We start from the raw sequence: 11038 nt of genomic DNA, 5'->3' as shown, positions 1-11038 counted from the left end.
AATTACTGAGACAATCCACTCACTGCATGTTCATTATGCCTAGCTATGTAATATCTACTTTCCTTAATTAACTGGCCTGTTGTTTGACAAAATTCTGGGAGGCTCGCTTGTTCTTGTTTTTGTAACCATTCTTTTTCTGTTGCTCTCTCAGGGCCAGTACCAGAGTGAAGCAGATGAGGCATAGCCTGGGGTTCCAATTTAAGGGGCCCCCACAAAACTCAGTAATTAACAGAAATAATATTTAGCACAATTTTGTAAAAGTAAAAATTAATGTAAAAAAGTCCATAATGCTATTCAAAGACTCTAAAATCTTCCTGAAATATCTGTGCTCCAAAGAAAGTGGTGAAATGTGAGAAATGGGAACATAAATGTGAGAAAGCCCAATGAATAACACAACAGAAAAAGCAATGTGCTAAAGATCAATAGCCTACTGTTAGCTTAGCGCTAAAGGCACTGTTGGATATGATAGCATTTTCACATAAGTAAAAGTATTTGGAAACCATCTGAATTGTAGGAAGTGGAGCATATGGAATTTTTTTTTATCTCTTTCAAAGATTTTCTATTTCTTTCGAGGTGATTATAGAATGTGTATACTTTTTTTTCCTTTTTCTTTTTTTATTATACTTTAAGTATAATAAGTATGTTGTGCACAACATACAGGTTTGTTACATATGTATACATGTGCCATGTTGCTGTGCTGCACCCGTTTACTCATCATTTACATTGGGTATATCTCTTAATGCTATCCCTCCCCCCTCCCCACACCCCACGACAGACCCCACTGTGTGGTGTTCCTCACCCTGTGTCCAAGTGTTCTCATTGTTCACTTCCCACCTATGAGTGAGAACATGCAGAGTTTGGTTTTCTGTCATTGCGATAGTTTGCTCAGAATGATGGTTTCAAGCTTCATCCATGTCCCTACAAAGGACATGAACTCATCCTTTTTTATGGCTGCATAGTATTCCATGGTGTATATGTGCCACATTTTCTTAATCCAGTCTATCATTAATGGACATTTGGGTTGGTTCCAAGTCTTTGCTATTGTGAATAGTACCACAATAAACATATGTGTGCATGTGGCTCTATAGCAGCATGATTTATCATCCTTTGGATATATGCCCAGTAATGGGACGGCTGGGTCAAATGGTATTTCTAGTTCTAGATCCTTGAGGAATCACCACACTGTCTTCCATAATAGTTGAACTAGTTTACATTCCCACTAACAGTGTAAAAGCATTCCTATTTCTCCACATCGTCTCCAGCACCTGTTGTTTCCTGACTTTTTAATGATCGCCATTCTAACTGGTGTGACATGGTATCTCATTGTGGTTTTGATTTGCATTTCTCTGACACCCAGCGATGATGAGCATTTTTTCATGTGTCTGTTGGCTGCATAAATGTCTTCTTTTGCGAAGTGTCTGTTCATATCCTTTGCCCACTTTTGGATGGGGTTGTTTGATTTTTTCTTATAAATTTGTTTAAGTTCTTTGTAGATTCTGGATATTAGCCCCTTGTCAGACGGGCAGATTGTAAACATTTTCTCCCATTCTGTAGGTTGTCTGTTCACTCTGGTGGTAGTTCCTTTCACCATGCAGAAGCTCTTTAGTTTAATTAGATCCCATTTGTCAATTTTGGCTTTTGTTGCCATTGCTTTTGGTGTTTTAGTCATGAAGTCCTTGCCCATGCCTATGTCCTGAATGGTATTGCCTAGGTTTTCTTCTAGGGTTTTTATGGTTTTAGGTCTAACATTTCAGTCTTTAATCCATCTTGAGTTAATCTGCATAAGGTGTAAGAAAGGGATCCAGTTTCAGCTTTCTACATATGGCTAGCCAGTTTTCCCAGCACCATTTATTAAATAGGGAATCCTTTCCCCATTTCTTGTTTCCATCAGGTTTGTCAAAGATCAGATGGTTGTAGATGTGTGGTATTATTTCTGAGGACTCTGTTCTGTTCTATTGGTCTATATCTCTGTTTTGGTACCAGTACCATGTTGTTTTGGTTACTGTAGCCTTGTATTATAGTTTGAAGTCAGGTAGCATGATGCCTCCAGCTTTGTTCTTTTGGCTTAGGATTGTCTTGGCAATGAGAGTTCTTTTTTGGTTCCACATGAACTTTAAAGCAGTTATTTCCAATTCTGTGAAGAAAGTCATTGGTAGCTTGATGGGGATGGCATTGAAACTATAAATTACCTTGGGCAGTATGGCCATTTTCATGACATTGATTCTTCGAATCCATGAGCTTGGAATGTTCTTCCATTTGTTTTTGTCCTCTTTTATTTCATTGAGCAGTGTATTCTCATTCTCCTTGAAGAGGTCCTTTACATTCCTTGTAAGTTGGATTCCTAGGTATTTTATTCTCTTTGAAGCAATTGTGAATGGGAGTTCACTCATGATTTGGCTCTCTGTTTGTCTGTTATTGGTGTAGAGGAATGCTTGTGATTTTTGCACATTGATTTTGTATCCTGAGACTTTGCTGAAGTTGCTTATCAGCCTGAGAAGATTCTCAGCTGAGACGATGGGGTTTTCTAAATATACAATCATGTCATCTGCAAACCAATACAATTTGACTTCCTCTTTTCCTAATTGAATACCCTTTATTTCTTTCTCCTGCCTGATTGTCCTGGCCAGAACTTCCAACACTATGTTGAATAACAGTGGTGAGAGAGGGCATCCCTGTCTTGTGCCAGTTTTCAAAGGAAATGGCTTCCAGTTTTTGCCCATTCAGTATGATATTGGTTGTGGGTTTTTTCATAAACAGCTCTTATTATTTTGAGATATGTACCATCAATACCTATTTCATTGAGAGTTTTTAGCATGAAGAGCTGTTGAATTTTGTCAAAGGCCTTTTCTGCATCCATGGAGATAATCATATGTTTTTTTGTCATTGGTTCTGTTTATGTGATGGATTGTGTTTATTGATTTGCATATGTTGAACCAGCCTTGCATCCCAGGGATGAAGCCTACTTGATCGTAGTGGCTAAGCTTTTTGATGTGCTGCTGGATTCGGTTTGCCAGTATTTTATTGAGGATTTTTGCATCGATGTTCATCAAGGATATTGGTCTAAAATTCTCTTTTTTTGTTGTGTCTCTGCCAGGCTTTGGTATCAGGATGATGCTGGCCTTCTAAAATGAGTTAGAGGGGATTCCCTCTTTTTCTATTGATTGAAATAGTTTCAGAAGGAATGGTACCAACTCCTATTTGGAACTCTGGTAGAATGTGGCTGTGAATCCGTCTGCTCCTGGACTTTTTTTCATTGGTAGACTATTAATTATTGCCTCAATCTCAGAGCCTGTTATTGGTCTATTCAGGGATTCAACTTCTTCCTGCTTTAGTCTTGGGAGGGTGTATATGTCCAGGAATTTATCCATTTCTTCTAGATTTTCTAGTTTATTTGCATAGAGGTGTTTATAGTATTCTCTTATGGTAATTTGTATTTCTGTTGGATCAGTGGTGATATTCCTTTTATCATTTTTTATTGCGTCTATTTGATTCTTCTCTCTTTTCTTCTTTATTAGTCTTGCTAGCGGTCTATCAATTTTGTTGATCTTTTCAAAAAAACAGCTCCTAGATTCATTGATTTTTTAAAGACATTTTGTGTCTCTGTCTCCTTCAACTGTGCTCTCATCTTAGTTATTTCTTGCCTTCTGCTAGCTTTTGAATGTGTTTGCTCTTGCTTCTCTGGTTCTTTCCATTGTGATGTTAGGGTGTCAATTTTAGATCTTTCCTGCTTTCTCTTGTGGGCATTTAGTGCATACATTTCCCTCTACACACTGCTTTGAATGTGTCCCAGAGATTCTGGTATGTTGTGTCTTTGTTCTCATTGGATTCAAAGAACATCTTTATTTCTGCCTTCATTTCATGATGTATCCAGTAGTCATTCAGGAGCAGTTTGTTCAGTTTCCATGTAGTTGAGTGGTTTTGAATGAGTTTCTTAATACTGAGTTCTAGTTTGATTGCACTGTGGTCTGAGAGGTAGTTTGTTATGATTTCTGATCTTTCACATTTGCTGAGGAATGCTTTACTTCCACCTACGTGGTCAATCTTGGAATAAGTGCCATGTGGTCTTGAGAAGAATGTATATTCTGTTGATTTGGGGTGGAGAGTTCTGTAGATGTCTATTAGGTCTCCTTGGTGCAGAGCTGAGTTCAATTCCTGGATGTCCTTATTAACTTTCTGTCCCATTGATCTGTCTAATGTTGACAGCAGGGTGTTAAAGTCTCCCATTATTATTGTGTGGGAGTCTAAGTCTCTTTTTAGGTCTCTAAGGGCTTGCTTTATGAATCTGGGTGCTCTTGTATTGGGTGCATATATATTTAGGATAGTTAACTCTTCTTGTTGAATTGATCCCTTTACCATTATATAATGGCCTTCTTTGTCTCTTGATTTTTGCTGGTTTAAAGTCTGTTTTATTGGAGACTAGGAGTGCAAGCTCTGCTTTTTTTTGTTTTCCATTTGCTAGGTATATCTTCCTCCATCTCTTAATTTTGAGTCTATGTGTGTCTGCATGTGAGATGGGTCTCCTGAATACAGCACACTGATGGGCTTTGACACTTTGTCCAATTTGCCAGTCTGTGTCTTTTAATTGGAGGACTTAGCCCATTTACATTTAAGGTTAATATTGTTATGTGTGAATTTGATCCTGTCATTATAATGTTAGCTGGTTATTTTGCTCATCAGTTGATGCAGTTTCTTCCTAGCATCAATGGTCTTTACAATTTGGCATGTTTTTGCAGTGACTGGTACCAGTTATTCCTTTCCATGTTTAGCGTTTCTTTCAGGAGCTCTTGTAAGGCAGGCCTGGTGGTGACAAAACCTCTCAGCATTTGTTTGTCTGTAAAGGATTTTATGTCTCCTTCACTTATGAAGCTTAATTTGGCTGGATATGAAATTCTGGGTTGATATGAAATTCTTTTCTTTAAGAATGTTGAATATTGGCCCCCACTCTCTTCTGGCTTGTAGAGTTTCTGCAGAGAGATTAGCTGTTAGTCTGATGGGTTTCCCTTTGTGGGTAACCCGACCTTTCTTTCTTGCTGCCCTTAACATTTTTTTCTTCATTTCAGCTTTGGTGAATCTGACAATTATGTGTCTTGGAGTTGCTCTTCTCAAGGAATATCTTTGTGGCATTCTCTGTATTGCCTGAATTTGAATGTTGGTCTGCCTTGCTAGGTTGGGGAAGTTCTCCTGGATAATATCCTGAAGAGTGTTTTCAAACTTGGTTCCATTCTCCCTGTCACTTTCAGGTACACCAATCAGACATAGATTTGGTCTTTTCACATAGTCCCACATTTCTTGGAGGCTTTGTTTATTTATTTGTACTCTTTTTTCTCTAAACTTCTCTTCTCACTTCATTTCATTCATTTGATCTTCAATCACTGATACTTTTTCTTCCACTTGATCAAATCAGCTACTGAAGCTTGTGCATGTGTCACGTAGTTCTCATGCCACAGTTTTCAGCTCCATCAGGTCATTTAAGGTCTTCTCCATGCTCTGTACTCTAGTTTGCCATTCATCTCATATTTTTTCAAGGTTTTTAGCTCCTTTTTGGATGGGTTTTTAAATCCTCCTTTAGCTCGGAGAAGTTTGTTATTACTGATTGCCTGAAGCCGTCTTCTCTCAAATTATCAAAGTCATTCTCCATCCAGCTTTGTTCCATTGCTGGCGAGGAGCTGCGTTCCTTTGGAGGAGAAGAGGCACTCTCATTTTTAGAATTTTCAGCTTTTCTGCTCTGGTTTCTCCCCATCTTTGTGGTTTTATCTACCTTTGGTCTTTGATGATAGTGACATACAGATGGGGTTTTGGTGTGGATGTCCTTTCAGTTTGTTAGTTTTCCTTCTAACATTCAGGACTCACAGCTGCAGGTCTGTTGGAATTTGCTGGAGGTCCACTCCAGACCCTGTTTGCCTGGGTATCACCAGTGGAGGCTGCAGAACAGCAAATATTACAGAACGGAAAATGTTGCTGCCTGATCCTTCCTCTGGAGGTTTCATCTCAGAGGGGCACCTGCCTGTATGAGGTGTCAGTTGGCCCCTTCTGGGAGGTGTCTCCCAGTTAGGCTACTTGGGGGTCAGGGGCCCACGAGAGGAGGCAGTCAGTCTGTTCTCAGATCTCAAACTCCATGCTGGGAGAACCACTACTCTATCCAAAACTGTCAAACAGGGATGTTTTAGTCTACAGAAGTTTCTGCTGAATTTTCTTCAGCTATGCCCTGCCTCTAGAGGTGGAATCTACAGAGCCAGACAGGCCTCCTTGAGCTGCAGTGGGCTGCACCCAGTTCAAGATTCCCTGCAGCTTTGCTTACCTACTCAAGCCTCAGCAATGGAGGACTCCCCTCTCCCAGCACCCTCACTGCCACCTTGCAGTCTGATCTCAGGCTGCTGTGCTAGCAGTGAGTGAGGCTCCATGGGTGTGGGAACCTCTGAACCAAGTGCGGGATATAATCTCCTGGTGTGCCATTTGCTAAGACTATTGGAAAAGTGCCATATTAAGGTGGGAGTGTCCCAATTTTCCAGGTACCATCTGTCACGGCTTCCCTTGGCTAGGAAAGGGAATTCTCTGATCCCTTATGCTTCCTTGGAGAGGTGATGCCCCACCCTGCTCCATGGGCTGCACCCACTGTCTGACAAGCCCCAGTGAGACGAACCCAGACCTCAGTTGGAAATGCAGATATCACCCTCTTCTGTGTCGCTCACACTGGGAGCTGTAGACTGGAGCTGTTCCTATTCAGCCATCTTGGAATCCAGTCCACCTAAGGTCTTGCTCTGAGGTTCTGTGCCTAAAAATCTTTGAAAGAGGTGAAGGACCACTTCAAGGAGAACTACAAAACACTGCTCAATGAAATAAAAGAGGACAAAAACAAATGGAAGAACATTCCATGCTCATGAATAGGAAAAATCAATATTGTGAAAATGGCTATACTGCCCAAGGTAATTTATAGATTCAATGCCATCCCCATCAAGCTACCAATGACTTTCTTCACAGAATTGGAAATAACTACCTTAAAGTTCATATTGAACTAAAAAAGAGCCCACATTGCCAAGACAATCCTAAGCCAAAAGAACAAAGCTGGAGGCATCATGCTACCTGACTTCAAACTATAATACAAGGCTACAGTAACCAAAACAACATGGTACTGGTACCAAAACAGAGATATAGACCAATAGAACAGAACAGAGTCCTCAGAAATAATACCACACATCTACAACCATCTGATCTTTGACAAACCTGATGGAAACAAGAAATGGGGAAAGGATTCCCTATTTAATAAATGGTGCTGGGAAAACTGGCTAGCCATATGTAGAAAGCTGAAACTGGATCCCTTTCTTACACCTTATGCAGATTAACTCAAGATGGATTAAAGACTGAAATGTTAGACCTAAAACCATAAAAACCCTAGAAGAAAACCTAGGCAATACCATTCAGGACATAGGCATGGGCAAGGACTTCATGACTAAAACACCAAAAGCAATGGCAACAAAAGCCAAAATTGACAAATGGGATCTAATTAAACTAAAGAGCTTCTGCATGGTGAAAGGAACTACCACCAGAGTGAACAGACAACCTACAGAATGGGAGAAAATGTTTACAATCTGCCCGTCTGACAAGGGGCTAATATCCAGAATCTACAAAGAACTTAAACAAATTTATAAGAAAAAATCAAACAACCCCATCCAAAAGTGGGCAAAGGATATGAACAGACACTCACAAAGAAGATATTTATGTAGCCAACAGACACATGAAAAAATGCTCATCATCGCTGACCATCAGAGAAATGCAAATCAAAACCACAATGAGATACCATGTCATGCCAGTTAGAATGACAATGATTAAAAAGTCAGGAAACAACAGGTGCTGGAGACGATGTGGAGAAATAGGAACGCTTTTACACTATTGGTGGGACTGTAAACTAGTTCAACTATTGTGGAAGACAGTGTGGTGGTTCCTCAAGGATCTAGAACTAGAAATACCATTTGACCCAGCCATCCCATTACTGGGCATATATCCAAAGGATGATAAATCATGCTGCTATAGAGACACATGCACACGTATGTTTATTGCGGCACTATTCACAATAGCAAAGACTTGGAACCAACCCAAATGTCCATTAATGATAGACTAGATTAAGAAAATGTGGCACATATACACCATGGAATACTACACAGCCACAAAAAGGATGAGTTCATGTCCTTTGTAGGGACATGGATAAAGCTGGAAACCATCATTTTGAGCAAACTATCGCAAGGATAGAAAACCAAACTCTGCATGTTCTCATTCATAGGTGGGAATTGAACAATGAGAACCCTTGGACACAGGGTGGGGAACATCACACACTGGGGCCTGTGGTGAGGTAGGGGTATGGGGAATGGATAGCATGAGGAGATATACCAAATGTAAATGACGAGTTAACAGGTGCAGCACACCTACATGACACATGTATACTGTCATGTGTGTCCGTGTGAAGAGACTACCAAACAGGCTTTGTGTGAGCAATAAAGCTTTTTAATCACCTGGGTGCCAGCGGGCCGAGTCCGAAAAGAGAATCAACGAAGGGAGATAAGGGTGGGGCCGTTTTATAGGATTTGGGTGGGTAAAGGAAAATTCCAGTCAAAGGGGGGTTGTTCTCTGGCAGCCAGGAGTGGGGGTCTCAAGGTGCTCAGTGAGGGAGCTTTTTGAGTCAGGATGAACCAGAAAAGGGAATTTCACAAGGTAATGTCATCACTTAAGGCAAGGACTGGCCATTTTCCCTTCTTTTGTGGTGGAACGTCATCAGTTAAGGCAGGGGCAGGGCATTTTCACTTCTTTTGTGATTCTTCAGTTACTTCAGGCCATGTGGAAGTATATGTGCAAGTCAAAGGGGATGAGATGGCCTAGCTTCAGCTCAGAGGCCTGATATATACATTTGTAACAAACCTGCACGTTGTGCACATGTACCCTAAAACTTAAAGTGTAATAATAAAAAAAAACAATAAGTTAATAAATAAAAGATTAGGGAGGCGGCGGCCAGCTTCTTCACGCACTATGCACACGTAGTCCTAACCAGTTTTTCTCTTACTATGTAAATGGCACACCTGGTCGGACAAATCTTTCCTGCTCTATGTAAATCAGACACTACCCCCCCAAGCTCATCTATAAAACCTTCCTCATTTCACTGCTGAAGTGGCAATCCATTTCTTCGGCACCCCCTCTCTCTGCAGCAGAGAGAACTCTACTCTTTCTTTTGCCTGTTAAACTTCTTTTAGCCTCACTCTGGTGTGTCTGTTTTTCGTGGCCATGAGACAACAAATCTTGGGTATTTACCCAAGACAGTGATGTCACTTCACCAGTAAGCCGGAGTGCTGATCATTTGGGTCAGAGATAAAATCACAAGAAGCTGAAGTTGTCTTCTTGCGCTGAGTCACTTCCTGAGTGCAGGCCACAAGATCAAATGAGCCATTTTATCTACCTGGGTGGTTCCAGGTGATCCTTCAAGTGCAGGGTCTGCAAAATATCTCAAGCACTTGTCTTAGGTTTTACAATAATGATTTTATCCCCAGGAGCTAGTTGGGCAGGATGAGATTTTTGTAGCCCCCCAGCTGCATGACTCTTAAACCCTAATTTCTAACCTTGTGGCTAATTTGTTAGTTCTACAAAGGCAGTCTAGTCCCCAGGAAAGAAGGAGGTTTCTTTTGGGAAAGGGCTGCTATCATCTTTGTTTTAAACTATGAACTAAGTTTCTCCTAAAGTTGGTTCAGCCTATACCCGGGAATGAACAAGGACAGCTTGGAGGTTAGAAGCAAAATAGAGTTGGCTAAGTCATATCTCTTACACTGTGTCAGCTGTGATTTTGTAAAAATGGTTTTAAGAAAATTATGACACTGAAAGAGATCTGACCTAACCAACTCCGTCTTTCCTTTAACCTCCAACTGCCCTTGGTCATTTCTGGGTATGGGCCAAGCTAATTTGGGGAGAAATTTAGTTTATAGTTTAAATGATAGTAGCCCTTCCCCCAAAACTAAACTGCCTTTGTAAAGCTAATGAAAGTCCACCAGGCTAAGAGAATGAGAGGAAACTGAATTCTGTCAAGGTGTAGACATAAATGATTACCGTCCATTATTCCAGAGGTCACAAGATTGGCAACTCCCCCAGTTACTCCTATAGATAACATCACTGTGGTAGAACTTATGATTGGCCTTTTGAAATGTCTTTTGGGGTTTCTGCATTTCTGATGACTGATGACTCCACCCATACCCGCCAGGTAGTCCTGTGGCCCCACCCAGAAGCTAACTCAGTGCTCACAAGAACCATTTTCCACACCTTAGGATTGCATCTCCAACCAATGAGCCACACCTTTTTCCTAGCCACCCACTCCTCTCAAAACTGTCTTTGAAAAACTCTAGCCTCCAAATTTAGGAGAAGGCTGATTTGAGTAGTAATAAAACTGTGTTCTCCTGTTTATCCAGGTTTACATGTGTACAACTCTTTCTTTATGGCTATTTTCCCATCTTGATAAATCAGCTGTATCTGGGCAGTCGGCAAGAAGAACCCACTGGGCAGTTACAGGACGGTCCAGAAAACTTGCAGTCCTGGCATACAGACAGAAACATTCACTGCTAGAGTGGTAAAAGCGACAGTTCCTACAGTCCTTAGGAGAGTCAGCTCTCAGCACAGGAGAGAGTAAGGGGATAAGCAGATGTTTGCAAAGGGTAAGGAAGCGGGTACAGCACAGCACACAGAGGTAACCCACCCCCAGGAGTAGGGGGTTTATGTTTTCGGGTCTCATCACCCTCCCCAACCCCCATGCCCTGGAGCTTTGACTATGCAACAATCAGGCCTGAAAAGGGTCTGAGACCACTGGCCTGGGACAGATTTAAGAATCTCTACTCAGGCTGGGCACGGTGGCTCACTTCTATAATCCCAGCACTGTGGGGGACTGAGGCAGGTGGATCACCTCAAGTCAGGAATTCATGGCCACCCTGGCCAACACAGTAGAAACCCCATCTCTACTAAAATACAAAAATTAGCCAGGCGTGGAGGCAGGTGCCTGTAATCCCAGCTACTTGGG

The sequence above is a fragment of the Theropithecus gelada genome, chromosome 11 (assembly GCF_003255815.1).
Source record: "Theropithecus gelada isolate Dixy chromosome 11, Tgel_1.0, whole genome shotgun sequence".
In the NCBI taxonomy this organism is placed as follows: Eukaryota; Metazoa; Chordata; class Mammalia; order Primates; family Cercopithecidae; genus Theropithecus; species Theropithecus gelada.
Note: the sequence above shows the minus strand (reverse complement) of the source record.